The sequence below is a fragment of the Spea bombifrons genome, chromosome 2 (genome assembly GCF_027358695.1).
Source record: "Spea bombifrons isolate aSpeBom1 chromosome 2, aSpeBom1.2.pri, whole genome shotgun sequence".
Lineage (NCBI taxonomy): Eukaryota > Metazoa > Chordata > Amphibia > Anura > Pelobatidae > Spea > Spea bombifrons.
In genome coordinates this window covers 107,889,197-107,906,583 of record NC_071088.1, presented here as the reverse complement: position 1 = coordinate 107,906,583, position 17,387 = coordinate 107,889,197, and positions in this window count along the sequence as shown.

The window sequence follows — 17,387 nt, the reverse complement described above, 5'->3', positions numbered from 1 at the left end:
TACAGAACGGCTCAAGGCACAAAGTACTAAATACTAAGTACTAAGTATGTAAATATGCAAACACGCAACATCTGTAAACAATCTAAGGGTCGGTACCATCAGGGAAGGTTCAGGACCATAAGACATAGCAGAGTTCAAGGCAGGAGACAATCAGTAGCAACACAAGACAAGCCAGGAATCAAAGTCGTACAGCAAAGTCTTCAACAGAGCAAGGGTAAGGTAATAGACTGGAGCAAGGCAGTCAGACAAATGAGCATTGACTGGAGGTGTGATGGAATTATATAGGGCTGCAGGTAATTGCCATTCACCTGTGACACACCCATCGAATGACCAAAAGCAGAAGGATCACCTGTCCATTCACCTATGCAACCTCTGCTAACTGGCACTCCATTAGCATAGTCATGCCTTCTGGGACGTGACCGCATGGAACCAAGGTCTGTTCCTCGTGTGCATAAGCCCCAGATCAAACCAATATGTGTCGGGTGAAAGCAAACCACTTGCACCTCCAATAAGAGCAAAGATAAATATCAGTCTGTACAGTAATATATTTAAGTAAATGTGTAGCGATAGTTGTAATAACATGTAATAATATGTTGAGATTGCTGTGGATGTAGAAATGTATTACTTTTTAGTCTTATAAATTTATGGCTCATTGTAAAATTCTTTTAATTTTCTTTATTTTAAACGGAAAATATGCAGGCTTATTATCTAAGATCATTTTTTCTTATAAACGGTGTTGCTGTAATGCCTCAATGTGGAGGCATTCAGCATCTCCGAAAACTGCCGTTGGGCCCCATGTGGCACCTCACCAGGATGTCAATGTTCGTCATATATGAGCGTAGGAGTCGATCAACGATCACCTCCTTAGCTTAAACGGTGTCACTGAATGTACCGTATTTGCTCGATTATAAGACGACCCCCCAAAATCTGAATATTAACTTAGGAAAAAAAGAAAAAGCCTGAATATAAGACGACCCCAAAGGAAAAAAGTTTTACCAGTAAATGTTAATTCATGTAAACTATTTTTTTAAATAAAAGCTATGATTGAGAAAAAGATTTTTTTTGTTTTTATTTCTTGTATTTTCCAACCTGTCCCCCAGTTACGCACATCTGCCCCAGGCTTGCCACTCCAATATGGCACTGTGGCCCATGATATGCCTTTTAACCCTCTATATGCCACTGTGCCCCATGGTATGCCTTTTGACCCCCTATGTGCTACTCTGCCTCCAGAAATGCCTTATACCCCTATATCCCATTCTGGCATTTAGGGGGTTAAAATGCATATTATGGGGCAGAGTGGCATATAGGGAGGTATAAGGCATTTCAGGAGGCAGAGTGCTCTATTAAATGCCCCCTTAACGCCACTCCAGAAATGCCCTATGCCCCCATTTAACACACACACACCCTATACCCCCATTTAACTAACACACACACACACACTCTCTCTCCCCCCCCTCTCTCACCCCCCTTCCCCCTCTCTCACCCCTCTCTTACCGGTGCTTCCAGCCGGGGCAGCGGGTTGACGTCGCCTTCCGTTGCAGCCGGAAGGAGGTGGAGTTGGCAGCGGGGGTTTGTATGCGTCCGTCGCGTATACTTTCCCCGGCTGTCAGAGATCAGAGCTCCCCGCACCGGTGCGGCACCGGTACGGGGAACTCTGATCTCTGACAGTCGGGGAAGCTCTACGCGACGGATGCAGACAACCCCCGCTGCTAGCCACACCTCCTTCCGGCTGCAGCGGACGTTGTCTACGCGGATCGCGTAGACGTCAACCCGCTGCCCCGGCAACACAGCAGGAAGCACCGGTAAGTGTGTGTATGATGGGGGGGGGGTGAGACAGGAGGATCCAGGTCCCCTGCAGCGGTGCGGGGGATCTGGATCTTAGTCTCCTAATCGGACCTCTATTTGAGGTCTGATTAGAAGACGACCCCGATTAGAAGACGAGGGGTATTTTTCAGAGCATTTGCTCTGAAAAAAACCTTGTCTTATAATCGAGCAAATACGGTATTTCCGGCCCAGTGTAAGGACTTACCAGGAGTTGAAGCTCAGTTGCAGGAGAATTGTGCACAACCTTGCAAAATAACACTGCTCAGAGTGACAGGATGGAGAAATCACTTGAGCAGTGAGAGTGTGCATGGGGGCAACAAATATACGCCTAATAAAACCTAATAAAGAGGTCAGGGCTGGCAGACAGGGTTCATAAACGGTGTAGCAAAGCAGAGGTCAAACTCCAGTAAATCAGGCATAGAATTACAGAACATTCATCAGGAAAAACACACGACCAGATCTTTGGGTGAAGGTGAGGCTGACCTTTAAAGCCTGTTGACAAGGCCAGTTGAGGGAGGCAGAGTTCAGTCCATAACGGAACTAGGTGACAACACAGCAGAATCAGAGATGCAAGTATAGAACCCCAGCAGACCACTTGCTATAGGGCCTGACTGAAATGCTAGAGTTTTGAGTTCAACCCCAGCCAGGCCTGTTAAAGTACAGTCATGCCTTGCTGTCTGGGTGATACCTGACACCCAGGACACACTGTGACTACTCCAGAGAGCAACCATAAGTATCATTACGAGAGATTTTGCCTCTCGTAAGATGATGGCACCCACTAAAAATTAAACATGAAGGTCTGTAGATAACTTTGGCCATTCGACCATGCAAGTCAATGGAGCCCAGTATTTGATGAGCTAAAATTGGCGCTGTATCTTCCCAAAAATCCTAGCAAATGAGTTAAAATACTAGCAATTCAACTACGTATGGGGTGTCTAGGTTTTAAAAAAATGTATGGTTTGATGGTAAATTGAATTGGTGGGGGTTCAAATATATCCCAAATTGGACATTGATGCAGGCTGACCAGATGTTAAAAAGGAGAAGTGAAAAAAATTGTGCGCCTCCCAAATGCAGTCTTTTAGCCCCCAAGCAGCACAGCAAATCTATGCATGAGTGATAAAAAACAGCAACTGATTGCAGTGATACCAGTGACCTATACCAAGGGCTGTTAGTAAAAAAATTACCACCACAAACTTTGACAAAGGCTGGTGGTAAAATTAGTGCATGGAAATAGATAAAATACAACTATTTGAAACACTCAAAAATTTCAAAAATAAATGGTTTGATGGCGTAAATTGGATTGACCGGCTTCAAAATGTTCCAAATATGACATGGGGGAAGGATGACCAGATGTTAAAATTCCAAGTTGGAAAATGGAAACAGGATTTTGCCCTTACTGCAAAAAAAAGCAAAAAAACCCATAAAAAACCATTGGGTATTTCTAAATTGAGGCTAAACTATTTAGCAGTTTTTTTCATTCGCTTTTGTAGATGAGTAAAAGATTCTTCAAATTAAATTGAGAAAAAGAATAGCATAAAATTGTGATTACTGGGGATATTTAGGTGCTGCAGGAATGGCATGGTATGTTATAAAAAAAAATTATTGATGGTATTTTGTACCCAAAAACCTAGGTATGAACAATACTACAGTGTAGGTTTTTTATGTTTTTTTTGGAATTTATGGGGCACACAATGATACATTTCCTTTTCCAAACATGAATTTTACACATTTTATTTTGTGAAGCATATGTCTCATTTGGGACTGTTTCAACCTATTAGATCGAATACCCTCAAGTATATTTTTTTGAGAAGACAACCCAGTTGGTCTTTAACTAAGGGCATTTGGAGACTTATCATGCCAATCCCTGGCATGCTCATTTCACTGTGCAACAACAGGGAACATACCACAACATTTTGGCCATGCTACGCTTCCAACTTTGTGGGAACAGTTTAAGGAAGGCCCTTTTCTATTCCAGCATAACTGTGCCCCAGCGCACAAAGCACAATCCATAAAAACATGGTTGAATGAGTTTACTGTGGAAGAGCTTGACTGGCCCACACAGAGCCCTGACCTCAACCCCATCAAACACCTTTGGGATGAACTGGAATGGAGATTGCGAGCCAGGCCCTCTCTTACAAAATCAGACCTACACAAATGCTCTAATGGATGCGTGGACTACAATTGTCATAGAAACACTCCAAAATCTTGTGGAAAGCCTGTTATAGCTGCAAAGGGGGGACCAATTACAAATTAATGCATTTACAATGCAGTGTCATAAAAGTCCCTGTTGGTGTAATGGTCAGGTGTCCGTGTATGTATGTATGTATGTATGTATGTATATATATATATATATATATAACGTATGTATACAAACACACACAATATGTTATTTAATTATGTAACATTTATTTTCTATTTCAGAATGTAGAAGTATCTGTGAGAATTAATGAAGACGCAAGCAACATCAAAGATAATTGAACAATTGTCAACGATAAGACCAATATAATATAATATGTAGAATTGAGGCAGAATATGCATGTAATCAGTGGGCTCAGGGGCATAACTAGAAACCACTGGGCCCTGGCGTGAAAACAGTTTACTTCAACAGCTAGCCTGTGTCATGATTGCCACTTGCCCCCTTCCAACATGCAACATATTTAAACAGACTTACACAAATTACACATACGTACTCATACTCACTAACACACACTCCATCTCACTCCACTTACACAATTACACATCCATGCTCACACACACACACAATTACACATCCATATTCTCACACACAAGTACACATTCATGCTCGCTCACACACACAAGTACGCATTCATGCTCGCTCACACATACAAGTACACATTCATGCTCTCTCACACACACAAGTACACAAGTGATTATAGGCCACACACCCCCACTTGGGTGGGGTCTATAATCGGGGTTTAGTGCAGGGATGTGCAATTCATATCGCCCGACCCCGGGACATGCAGTGCGGGCAAGCAGCAGGGTTGGGATCCAGGTCACCCGAAGCACTGCAGTGGAACTGGATCCTCCTCTCTGGCAGCTGGTAGACATCTGTGCCATGCAGACAACTGCCGCCGGGGCTTCTGACGGAGCACCGGCGTTACATGACCTTCCAGTGCTCCATGATAGAAGCCCCAGCGGAAGTACCGGCCAGCAGGGGAGGTTGTCTGCATGGCGCAGACGTCCACCAGCTGCCAGAGAGGAGTATCCCCCACAGTGCTGCAGAAGATCGGGATCCTCCTCTCTGTCAGCTGGCGAACAACCTCTGCTGCTGCCAGAACTTCCGTCGGGGCTTCTATGACAGTGAGCAGAGGTTATCTATGCGCATCATGCAGACGTCCACCGCCTGTCCCGCTAGACACCAGGGAGTCTGGGGATGCATTGGTAAGGGTAAGTAGGGGGGGTCAGAGTGTCATATCTGGGGGGCATAAAGCATATCAGTGAAGCAGAGTGGCATATCTGGGGGGCAGAGTGGCATATCTATAAATAAAGTGGATTGTGGATTAAGACCTTAAAATGGCTATTGGTTTTCTGTTTATATGTAACATATGCGGACTAACTGTATAATAGATACCAAAAAATGGTAAAATACATGTATTCCTGTTCATTAGATCAAATACTGTTTTACTATTCCACTTGTGTATTTTTTCTTTAAAAATAAAATGTTTCTTTATAATAGCACCAAGCTTTAAGGGTGCGGCCTATAATCGGGCGCTGCCTATAATCTAGCCAATACAGTATATATCCCACCTCCTGCCCCTGCTTTCCTTGCCCCCGCTTACTGTCTTTTCTATATATGGTGAAACAGGGGTAATACAACAAAATATAGAGATTTAGGAATGTTGCTTATTGAGATTGGGTTACTGAGATGGTGAAGGAGCAAGAAGAATAGTAAGGTGTGAGGGGAATTTGTGGGAGCCAAAAAAAACAGAGGCTTGCCTATGGTGTTATTGCTTATATGAATGATTTCCTAGCTTTATGGTTGGTTTTACAGAAAAAATGATTTTGCTAAAAACATTATGCATTTTTCTATAAAGTTTTAAAAATATTGAAGAGCCTCCATGGCAAGATACTCATTTATTGATAGAACACTCATTCAATCAGAATCTAGAATATTTAGGTGGTAAAACAGCATGTGTATTTTTTCAGTATATTGGAAATAATTATTTTGCAAAGTTACTTTGCATGCAAAAAAACATTCTACCTGCCAAAACACTTCCTAGCATTTGTAAAATGTGGAAAATGTATTGTTTGAACCATGAGTCTTTGTGAAAATGCTAGTCCAAGTTGTCCTGAATACTTGATGATTTGATGAGTGGGCAAATGGAAATACAATGTTCATACGTTCCCTGTGTATTTAATTTGATATAATTTTTTTTTTTTAGCATTTTAGTCCCAAAAGGAATGTCATAGTAAAAAAAATATTTGTGAATCCTTGCCCAAATGCAATATACAAATTCTACAATTCAAGAAGCTGAAAAATGTTGTTTTACAGAAATTGCAGTTGCTATTTACCCTTTAGCTCCACACTGCCAACACTTGTATGATTACGTTTAAGATACTGAAATATTAAGGGAAAATAAAGAGAATAACAATAACTAAAGTCCTTATTACATGACTTATATGTATTTACTTTAGGGCTGCAACAACTAATCGATAAAATCGATAATAATCGATAATGAAATTCGTTGGCAACGAATTTCATTATCGATTAGTTGAATCGATTATTATCGATTATAAAATGAGGGTTTTTTCAGAGCAAACGCTCTGAAAAATCCCCCTCATTATATAATCCGTTTAGTCTGACTCACCGTCTCACAGCAGCACCTCCTACTTACTCCCCCTCCCTGTAATCACTGTGACAACTGGCCCCGCCCCTTCCTTCTCCAGGCCAGAACCACATGGCTGTGACACTCATCTAACTGTAAGTATATGTACATATATATATATATATATATATATATATATATATATATATATATATATATATATATATATGTGTATGTGTGTATATATATATATGCAGTTATGGTTAGTGGGGTGTTTAGGGTTAATTTAGGGGCAGTTATGTTAATAGGGTGTTTAGGGTTAATTTAGGGGCAGTTATGTTAATAGGGTGTATAAGGCGTATCAGGCACAGTGGCATGTTGGGGGTAGAGTGGAGTGGCAGATGTGGGAGGCAGCATGGCGTGGCATATGTGGGAGGCAGCGTGGAGTGGCAGATGTGGGAGGCAGCGTGGAGTGGTATATGTGGGAGGCAGCGTGGAGTGGCAGATGTGGGAGGCAGCGTGGTGTGGTATATGTGGGAGGCAGCGTGGAGTGCTGTGGTAGGCAGCGTGGAGTGGCATATGTGGGGGGGGGCAGCATGGCATGTCTGGGAGGCAGCGTAGCAAGCCTGGGCTCAAATGTGCATATATTGGGGGGCTGGTTGGGAAATAAAGACAAGAAATGTATTATCAAAGTTTTTTTTTATTCTGCTGTTTGTATTTAACATCATTTGTTTAGTAAATTATTTTAAATAAATGAAAAATTTACATTCATTTTTTTTATCCGATTAATCGATTAATCGAAAAAATAATCGGCCAACTAATCGATTATTAAAATAATCGTTAGTTGCAGCCCTAATTTACTTGTTGACAGCAATGACATGAAATATATATATATATATGTATATATATATATATATATATATATATATATAATCAAAGAAAACCTTAGCAGAGCTCATGTTCAAACCTGCAAATATATACATTAATTTAGCTATACATTCTACATTCTAGCTAGTTTAATTCAGAATAGATTTGGAAAACTGAACATTTTTGTAAACAGAACATTTGACTTTAGACGCAAATGTTTTTAATTATGTAAAGTTTTATCATGTATATTGAATCCATTGCAGTGAAATCTGTGTTAGGAGGGGGCAAAGGAAATATAAGATATAATCAGCTACAAGCAGTTGAGATAAGAAATCTAGAGTTAGTTGAAGGACAACAAAACAACCTTTCTATTCATTAAAATCATGTCTAAAAGTACAGTATGTTACACTGACATACAATTGCTATTCTTTCATAAACTCATGGTACATTCAGTTCAATGTGGCCGAGTGTATCTGAGATTAATGTTCTACTACATAAAGATAAATTGGGTAAAGAGGTTAATCTTTGTGAGCATTTTAGCAGTTGATTACTTTAATTCACCAGAGATATGTTTTAAAGTAATGAAAGTTTTGTACCCTAAGTGATCATCTTTTAAAAGAAAAAGCCTTAGATTACAATAAAGTAATTACACCCTCTACTTCATTCCTCAGTTTCACGCCCATACGCTTCTCAGTCTCTCCCCATTTACTTAATCCTTTTTTTCTTCCTTTGCCTCATTTTCCTTCCCTTTATACCTGTTTCTTTTCTTACCCGTTTTATACCATCACTCTTTCAGGTTTTTATTTCATCCATGCCCATGTACCTAAACACTACCGGTATTTCTTTCTCTCCGTTTATCTCTCTGTAATGATACTGAAAACAGGAAGTTATGATGGCTATTCCCAATGTTTCAGGTAGCTGCAATTCACACAAGACAGCCCTGGTTTTGTGGCTCTGTTCGGCAAAGCAGTGGTCCGGTCCTGCAGTGCAGCAGGTCTTCCCCTCCACTGTGTTCTCTACTTTCTGGCACACAGTCTGTGAGATAATGTCACATCTGGATGCACAGTACAGTGAGGCAGAGAGACTTTGGGGGATCAACAGAGCTGGGTGTACTTTTCCAGACTAGAATGTCGGGAGCTTTGGATCTTAAGAATCAGACTGACAATGGTACATGCGGCTGAGTGTGATTTATGTTAGACAGTGGTGTGTAGTTGAGTGTGATCCAAAGAAGAATTGTGATTTTGGTCCGCTGGTGAAAGGCAAACATGGGACAGACAGTGTGGTTTATGCCTGCACTTCCTGGGTCAACATTTGGCACATTTGACCTAGTCGAATGAATGTTCCTGACTAAATGCAGTCATACAACAATGAATGTTCTCAATCAAAATTCACGTAAGCCAGAAACAACCACCAAAACAGGCGCTATGAGAAAGGCTAAACCATTTATTCTGGAAACTCTGCCAGCTGTATAATCACTTCTAAGTGGCCAATGAAAAAGTTGGCATTGATTCCAGAATCTTAGTCAACTGCTGTAATCAAGGTCCTTTTGTATCTTTCCTTTCACTTCATTGGTGGTATAGCCATTATTATAGTGTATGTTGTGGCTAAATGTCCTCGCTGTGGTTTATTTTTGCTCGGCTGTTCATGTGCAGTGTGTTTTTATCATTTCTTGTATGGTGTCTACCTTGTTGAATAGCTTTCATGGAAGGGTTTTCAATGGTTTGAATATTGGATTTTCTGTGCTTTGGTGCTGCTAAATGTAAAGTTGTTTGTAGTTTATTTAGACCATTGAATTGCTTACTGTGGTGTTTTTATGACCATTGTTGCAACTTTTATTTAGTCAGGTTGTTGAATGGCTCCTATGATATACAGTTTGTAAGAAGACAACCATTACTACTTCCTGTTAAGTAAAAGTAAGGAACTTACAAGGTGTTTCCCTTTTAGTGCCCATTTTATTTTACAATTACGTAGGTGCACATGGATTTCTCACTCAAATTTGAGTTCTCAGAAAAGTTTCTAGGCAAAGTTAGCTAGCCCAGTTTAAGTGCAACGGTCCATTAAAAAAAAAAACTATTCACAAATCAGCAAAGTTGCTCAATACAAAGTTGGATGCCTTTCAATCTGACCGCTTTCTATAGGTCTCTGGTGGTCATGCAAGGAAACAGAGTAATCAAGGAGTAAATCCTTTTGTTATGGAGGGGGGGGTCTATTTTATTCTACTGAACTACCTACGACTACTAGTCATATGTTTGTTTAGACAAGTGTGATATAGTTTTGTAGCTTCCTTTTGCATACATAGGGTGATATCTATGAACTTCCCTCTTAATGTAGGGGACAGGCACCAGACAGCTGTGTTGGGGTAGCTAGGACTAGCTGTTTGGGTGCATTGCTAGGTATTAGTGGGAAGGGAGCGTAATGGGCAGAACTGGGGGTCGGTGGAGCTAAATGTCACTTTCCCCATGTATGATCAAAAGGCAACCAATAACGTGAGCACTGAAATGGGTGGTTTGATGCAGAGTCCAACAAGCTAAATGCCCCCCCCACACTATATTTATTTGGGTCCTCATATATCCATATGGACAAACCCAAGCACTTTAGGTATATGATCCATAATTCTGGATTGGCTCATGTTTACTTTGACGTGCCTGGTCTGGTCTTAGATTGCCTCAAAAAAGCACCAACTCTCCTAAATCTATTGTAAATATATTGCTGTGTAGAACCATTATATCTATTATAATGTCGTAAAAACATGGATTGTGTTTTCTTGACATAAAAGTGAAGTAAGCTTGATGGATGCAGAAAGAAAACAAATAACATTTTTTTTACAAAGGTTAAATCTAACTTAAGCTAAGAACTCAACCACTGGTTAAGATGTGCTTAATGTTAAATAGGATAATAAAACATTTTTATGGTAGTGTCCATTTTAAATTATGAAACATTAGTAAATTGTAAATCCTAGAACTAAACTTTGCTAATAGAAACTGTTAAAATGAAAGTGCGAGTACCCTTAAAACATAAGGTTTAAAGTGTTTTATTACTGAAAAATAAAGAAAAACACAGTGCTTTTAAAAGTTTAATGGAGAGGGAATTCCAAAGGGGCGCTAAAGAGAAAAATGTTTACCAGCACCAAATATATTGATGCTTGAACTAATTTCGTTCTTGTGTTGAAACATAAAAATAGCAGAAGTGAAACAAATGGCGCGTCTGGCACCATGATTTTTAGCACCGAAGAAATTAACAGCTACCTTTTTTTATTAAGCAAAGACTGTGATAAATTTAGAGCAACATAATTGTGTGAGTATTTCGCAAGTTTACTTTAAAGGAGAACTATACCATTTAGTTGTTGTATTTATTTACCTTACCTTGGGAAATATAGGACTACAGAGAAATTTTAAAAAATAGATACAGATATCCTTGTTTAGAAGATAAAGTATGTCCCCATGCCTCACTAAAATTGCACAGCTAAAAACCATAGTTGTATTCATACCAGAAAGTTTTAACACAGGAGATTAAAACAACTGAACCAGAAAATCAGTTATTTGATCTGATTTCTGGACCCTCTCTGTAAAAGGGAGTCCCCAGGTAAGATTGGAATTACATATGCAAGGGAATAATTCATGTATATAATTATTATAATTTAAATAACCTACAGATGATTGGTTAGAAAATACTTCCATTTTGATCTTGTTTTCTACATTTGCAGTGTATAAAATACACATTTTGAGCTATACTGTATTGAACAGAAAACAGATGGAACATATAACTGGTATTTTGTTTTCTAACCAGCAATGCATCTGATGATTCTAGGTTGAAGAACAATATATATCTATGTTCCAGAACACTATAACTTTTTATCTATATACAGTACTTTCTTTTAGATGGAATAATTGCTATAATTGAACTCCATGTTGGTCAGTGGAAGCATATTGAAGAGAATCTGGGTTTGTTGCGGGGACGCTCAACAGTGCTCAAAGTGACATATACATCTGTCCTCATTATGTAGGCAGTGAAGTGATGTCACAGCACACACTGTATATATTCCCATGCAGGATAGTTCCTAATTTAGAATGCTAATTCTCACAGTTATAGTTTTAAGTATGACAAAAATGTTTGACCTCTTGAGCAACAGTTGATAGTACAGTTGATTATTCAAAAAACAGCTTTCTATTTTTAAAGGAGCCCTGCCAAGGACAACATCTATGGCAATTGTTATAGTGCCACATAAGTTACCTGCACCCTCCCTATACAGTCAATTAAACATAAAGGTGCAATGCTTAATTTAACTATGTATAGAACTTCTTATAGTGGTGCTTACTTGAATCATCCAGATGTACTTGATCTCCTTTGTAATCGACCAATTGAGCAGCAGTGCACAAGGGAATGAGATTGCCTGATAGGACAATCTGCTCTTGTTTTTCCACCAGAGGGGCTGCAGCTCCCTCAGGCCTTAGTCGGCCTAGATCAGTATATGTTGCTACTGGAAACATAGAACATGGAAATATAGACAGTGATGGCAGATAAGAATTAAGAACCATTCGGCCAATTTAGTCTGCCCAACCTCTGAATACTTTGCTTAGTCCCTGGCCTTATCCTATATCTAGCTTAGCCTTATGCCTATCCCATGCTTGCTTAAACACCGTAACTGTATTTGCATCTTCTACTTCTGCTTTCTTGCATTTCTTGATGTTACTTTTTAACCTTTGCCCCTCTAGCTTAACAATATGTCCTCTTCTTGTGGCACTATTTCTTCTTTTAAATAAACTCTCTTCCTTTATCATCACTTATATTATCAAGTATTTAAATGTTTCTATCATATCCCCTCCTGTCATGTCTTTCTTCCAGGCTATATATGTTAAGATCCTTTTATCTTTCCTGGTAAGTTTTATCCTGTAATCCATAAACCATTTTAGTAGCCCTTCTCGGAACTTTCTCCAACATATCGATATCCTTCAGGAGATGCTTTCTCCAGTATTGTACACAATACTCCAATTTCTCCAGACTCCCTGCTTTCTAGCGGGGGCAGCCAGTGGCCGTCTGTGCAATGCTCGTAGGCAACCTCTGGTGCTACCCGGCACTTCCGCCATGGCTTCTATGACTGATCACCGCAAGGTCATGTCACGCTGTGCTCAGTTATAGAAGCCCCAGATGTTCGCCAGCTGCCCGATAGGAAGATCCAGGTCCCCTGCAGAGCTCTATTTGAGGTCAAATTTGCTGCCTTGAGTATTATTGGAAACATCATTTAATAAGTATATGTAATTTTATTATTTATTTATTTACAGTGCAACACTTTATTACACTTTATTATTATATTTGACATCCTCCATCTTTCCCTTGTCTCTACCCGTAACTCACATATGCACTTGCACACATTTTTACAGTCTCACATTTGCACAGACTCACGCCAACACACATCCATAGATACTCACTAACATGCACTTACACATAAAAATGTACACATCCATACACTTGCACATACACATACCAGTACTCACACCCTTATACATAAACATCCAGTCTCATACATACACATCCATGCTCACACACATTAATAGCCGACGTGCTTCCCTTTTTTTGGGCCCCAAACACCCCATAGCCCTGATTGTGGACTCTGAGGCTAAAGTATACTTTAGCTTCTAAATATGTATGCACTATTTTGTAATTACGTGCAATATTATGTAATTAGGTGTAACTTGTCAAAAATATTACATTTTGTACGTCAGTACACAAAATATTACTATTGGCAATGATCTTAATATCCTGTTGTTCCTGATTATTCCACCAATTAAGTTTTATCTATACTTTATTACTCTTCTGACTCTTAATACCTTTGTAAGGGTGGGAAGAGAAGGGACTGTAATGTCAGAATCAGAGCAATTATGCTGACTGCAAAACAAAAGCACAATATGTTGATGTTTATAAGAAGTTAATTTCGATATACTAAAAGCTGTGATGGCGACATTTCCCCTTTAAACATTGTAACTATAAGGCAGCAGTAAAATCTCCCTAAATAATTGTTCTTCCTATTCAGCAACTTGTTTGTCCAGTTTGTTTTGCTCTTCCATTTTAAGTTGTGAATTGATTACAAACTGTTATTGTTAGATTACTGGATCCATTATTTTGTCTGTTCTACTTTCAAGAGAATCCAGAACAGTTAATGTACCAGCTGACATTATATTCAAGCTAATTGCTTGTAGAACTCTCAGATCATATCATGATTCTAGAACACATGTTCCCAGCTTTGAGGTATATCATCTTATTTTCTATTGAAAATGTTCTATTGTGCACTAGAAAATGTCTAGAAATCTCAGACAGCATGTATCAGTGCCACCTGCTGGTTATTAAGCAGAACACATCATAAATTGATGAAATTTGCTGGGGCTATAAAAAGAACTGAAAAGGGTTGGATACTTGTTGAGAAGGCGTTACTCCTGAAGTTGTCGGAAACGACTTTTCTTGATTTTCCTTTATACGGTCGTGTTAAAAAGAAAGTACACCCTTTGTGAATGTATGGTTTTACATATCAGGGCATCTGTTCCTTAGCAGGTCTAGAAATTATGTAAATACAACCTCAGATAAACAACACATGACATATTACACTGACATATTACATTTGTTGAATGAGTTATTCAACAAAAATAGAGCCAAATAAAGCCAAAATGTAGAAGCAATGGTAGCTGCCCATCAACCTAGGAAGGTCATTTCCAAATAATTTAAAGTTCATTAGTCCATAAAGTGAGATTATTCAAAAGTGGAAAACATTGAAGACCATTGCCAATCTTCCCAGGAGTGGATGTCCCAGCAAATTCACCCAAAGGTCAGACGTGCTGTGCTCAGTTACATCTCAGACTCTACAGGCCTTAGTTAGCATGTTAAATATTAAAGTTCATGACAGTACAATTAGAAAAAGATTGAACAAGTATGGTTTGTTTGGAAGGGTTGCCACAAGAAAGCTTCCTCTCTCCAAAAAAAAAAAAGAACATGGGAGCACAGCTTAGGTTTGCAAAGTTGCATCTGCAGCCACAGGGCTTCTGAATCAATGTCTTTTGGACAGACAAGACCAAAGTGGAGATGTTTGGCCATAATACACAGCATCCCGTTTGGCAAAAATCAAAGACAGCATATGAGCACAAACACCTTATACCAAATGTCAAGCACAGTAGTGGAGGGGTAATGATTTTGGCTTGTTTTGCAGCCACATGACCTGGGAACCTTGCAGTCATTGCAGTCAACCATGAACTCCTTTGTATTGTAGAGTCAAATGTGAAGCTATCTATCCCACAACTAAATTTTTGGCCGAAATTGGGTCATGCAACAGGACAGTGATCTCAAGTGCACCAGCGCCGGTGTTGCAATGGTCCAGTCAAATGTCAGGATGCAATGTTCTTTATAGAATTTGCACATATACTCAACAAGAGATACAAAGAGCAGTTATGGTGAGTCTGCAGCTATGCTAGTGGCGTTCTTACCTCTTCCCTTTATATTATCGTTGTACCCCTGAAACCAAAATATTACATAAAATATATATATATATATATATATATATATATATATATATATATTCACTTCTTTATAGGTTAAACTAGAATCTATATGGTTATGCTTTTATCTTTTTCTAGGTCAGCCAGTAATACAGCATAACAATAACTGATAGTTTCTCTAGATGTCAGTAGAACACCAAGAGCATCACAACAGCATGCTTGAGTACATATTGTGTGACACTTTTCAGTGAGGGTCAGAACAGATTGAAACCACTGTATCTTTCAGGGACAGCCTTATAAAAATGCTTCTTGTACCACTTATACATAAATAAAAAAAACCTGTTATTACGCATTTAAAGGTTTCATCTATATATATATATATATATATATATATATACGGTATATATATATATATTTTTTTTAATGCTGTACTATTTTAAGTAGGAAGGTTTTCGCTGATTTCTACTATACCTACTATACTCCTACTTTTTTTTCTTTTGCACTATAGTAGATAATGCAACTATTAAATATAAAAGGATGGAATATAAAAGATTGGGCAGATTTAAATTAATACATTTTTTTGTCGTCAAACTGGACTATACTCTTCAAATAAAGGCTCAGTACTCCAAGAGTTGTGAAAAGGAGGTGTTTGAAGTTGCCAATGTTTCCATTCACCAAGAGACTTTGTCAAGCCCTTCAGCAAGCACAGTGCTACAGAAAGGCTAATATGATCTCATTGTTTAAAAAGGGATACAAAGCACAATGTAAAAAATTCTAGACTGATGAGTATGCAATGAATTGTGAGTAAAATACTCAAATACTTTGGATACAATATTATATTATGTTGAAGGAAATAGAGTATTCATCAATTCCAGTACCACCTATTAGTGGACAACATCCTATTTAACATTTCCTCTCCTAACCTATTACCCTATTTCTAATGTGCTTCAACAACTGCCTCTCTCGACTTGCATCATGAATGGTGTCCAATTACCTGAAGCTCAACTTTATGGTTATTCCGCCAACCCCTCTATATACAATTCCTGACATCTCTGTCACCGTTGACAACTCTACAATCCACCCAACAGCCCAAGTTCTTTGGAACAAAATGAGATAAAACCATGTTCTGTACCAATGCTAATTTACATTACTGTATATAGCACTATATTTTGTATATTTTTTCAATGAGACTTTCCCTTTATGCACAGGCTTCTTAATTAAACATTCATTAACTAGTTGTTGTTCAGACAGGGATGCACAGAACGTACACATTTTTGGGGCCCTCGAGGACTAGCATTGTGCAATCTTTTGCTATACAACTCATAATTTGCAGCTCAGTTTTGGGCACCAATTCATAAAAAACATGTACTTGAACTGGAAAAAAGTGCAAAAGACAAGCTACATCGTTAAATAAGGGGAATGGGAAATTTCAGCTATGAATTTGTAGAAAAGGATGCCTAAGGTTTACATAACAATCTACAAATACATTTGAGATTTTTAGGTGAAATCGTCACACCAGGGACAGAGCAGTTAATAATAGAACACTTATGATTAGAGGAGCCGCTGTTCTTTTACAGATAACTATGTTCTTCACAGTAAAGGCTACAAGCCCAGGAATGGTGTACTTATGAAAGTTATAATTGCAAGTACTTCCAAGACTTTTAAGAACAGGAAAAAACTTTTTTTGTCTAGAAAGGGTATTTAGGTGTACATGTAGTACAGACAGGGCCGAATTAAGACATTGTAGGCCCCTGGGCTACAGGTACTGTGAGGCCCCCAGTAATATCGGATTGGGAATAATTCGCTTGACAAATGGTAATTTTAATATACCTACTACGTCTTTATATATGCACGGAGCATCCGGAAATATATTTGTATATTTGGCCTGCTTCCCAGAGTCCCCAACCCATTGCAAAAAAAAAATACCGTCTTTTGTACTGCCGATTTGCAGGGCCGGACTGGGAATGAAACGCAGCCCTGGAAACATTTGGACACCAGCCCCATAAATTATATCTCATTGTCGAGCTTTTGTACCCACATGCAGCCCTCGTACATACCTGAGTGACACTATTTCCCATCCATAAATAAATCATTCATTTTTAGCACATTATTTGTATTAAAATCACAGAAACCAAAAATGTTAAAAGGCCCAAATTAGTTACAGAGATTCGACATAATGGAATCAAAACATTTGCTACTGCAAAAACTTTTAGATGGCACTTTGCTTGGCTGCAGAGTTGATATTATGTCAGTTCCCAGTGGTCAGACATAGCGTGCAAGGACCTTAAAGGAGCAGAACCTACCCCCTCCTGAGCCAACAAAGGTAGGTTGGTTGTGTATAAGTGTTAAGTGAGTATGTTAGTGTGTGTGTTTTACTATATGTGTATGTTAGTATATGCGTGTAAGTATGTTACTGTGTGTGTGGGTATGT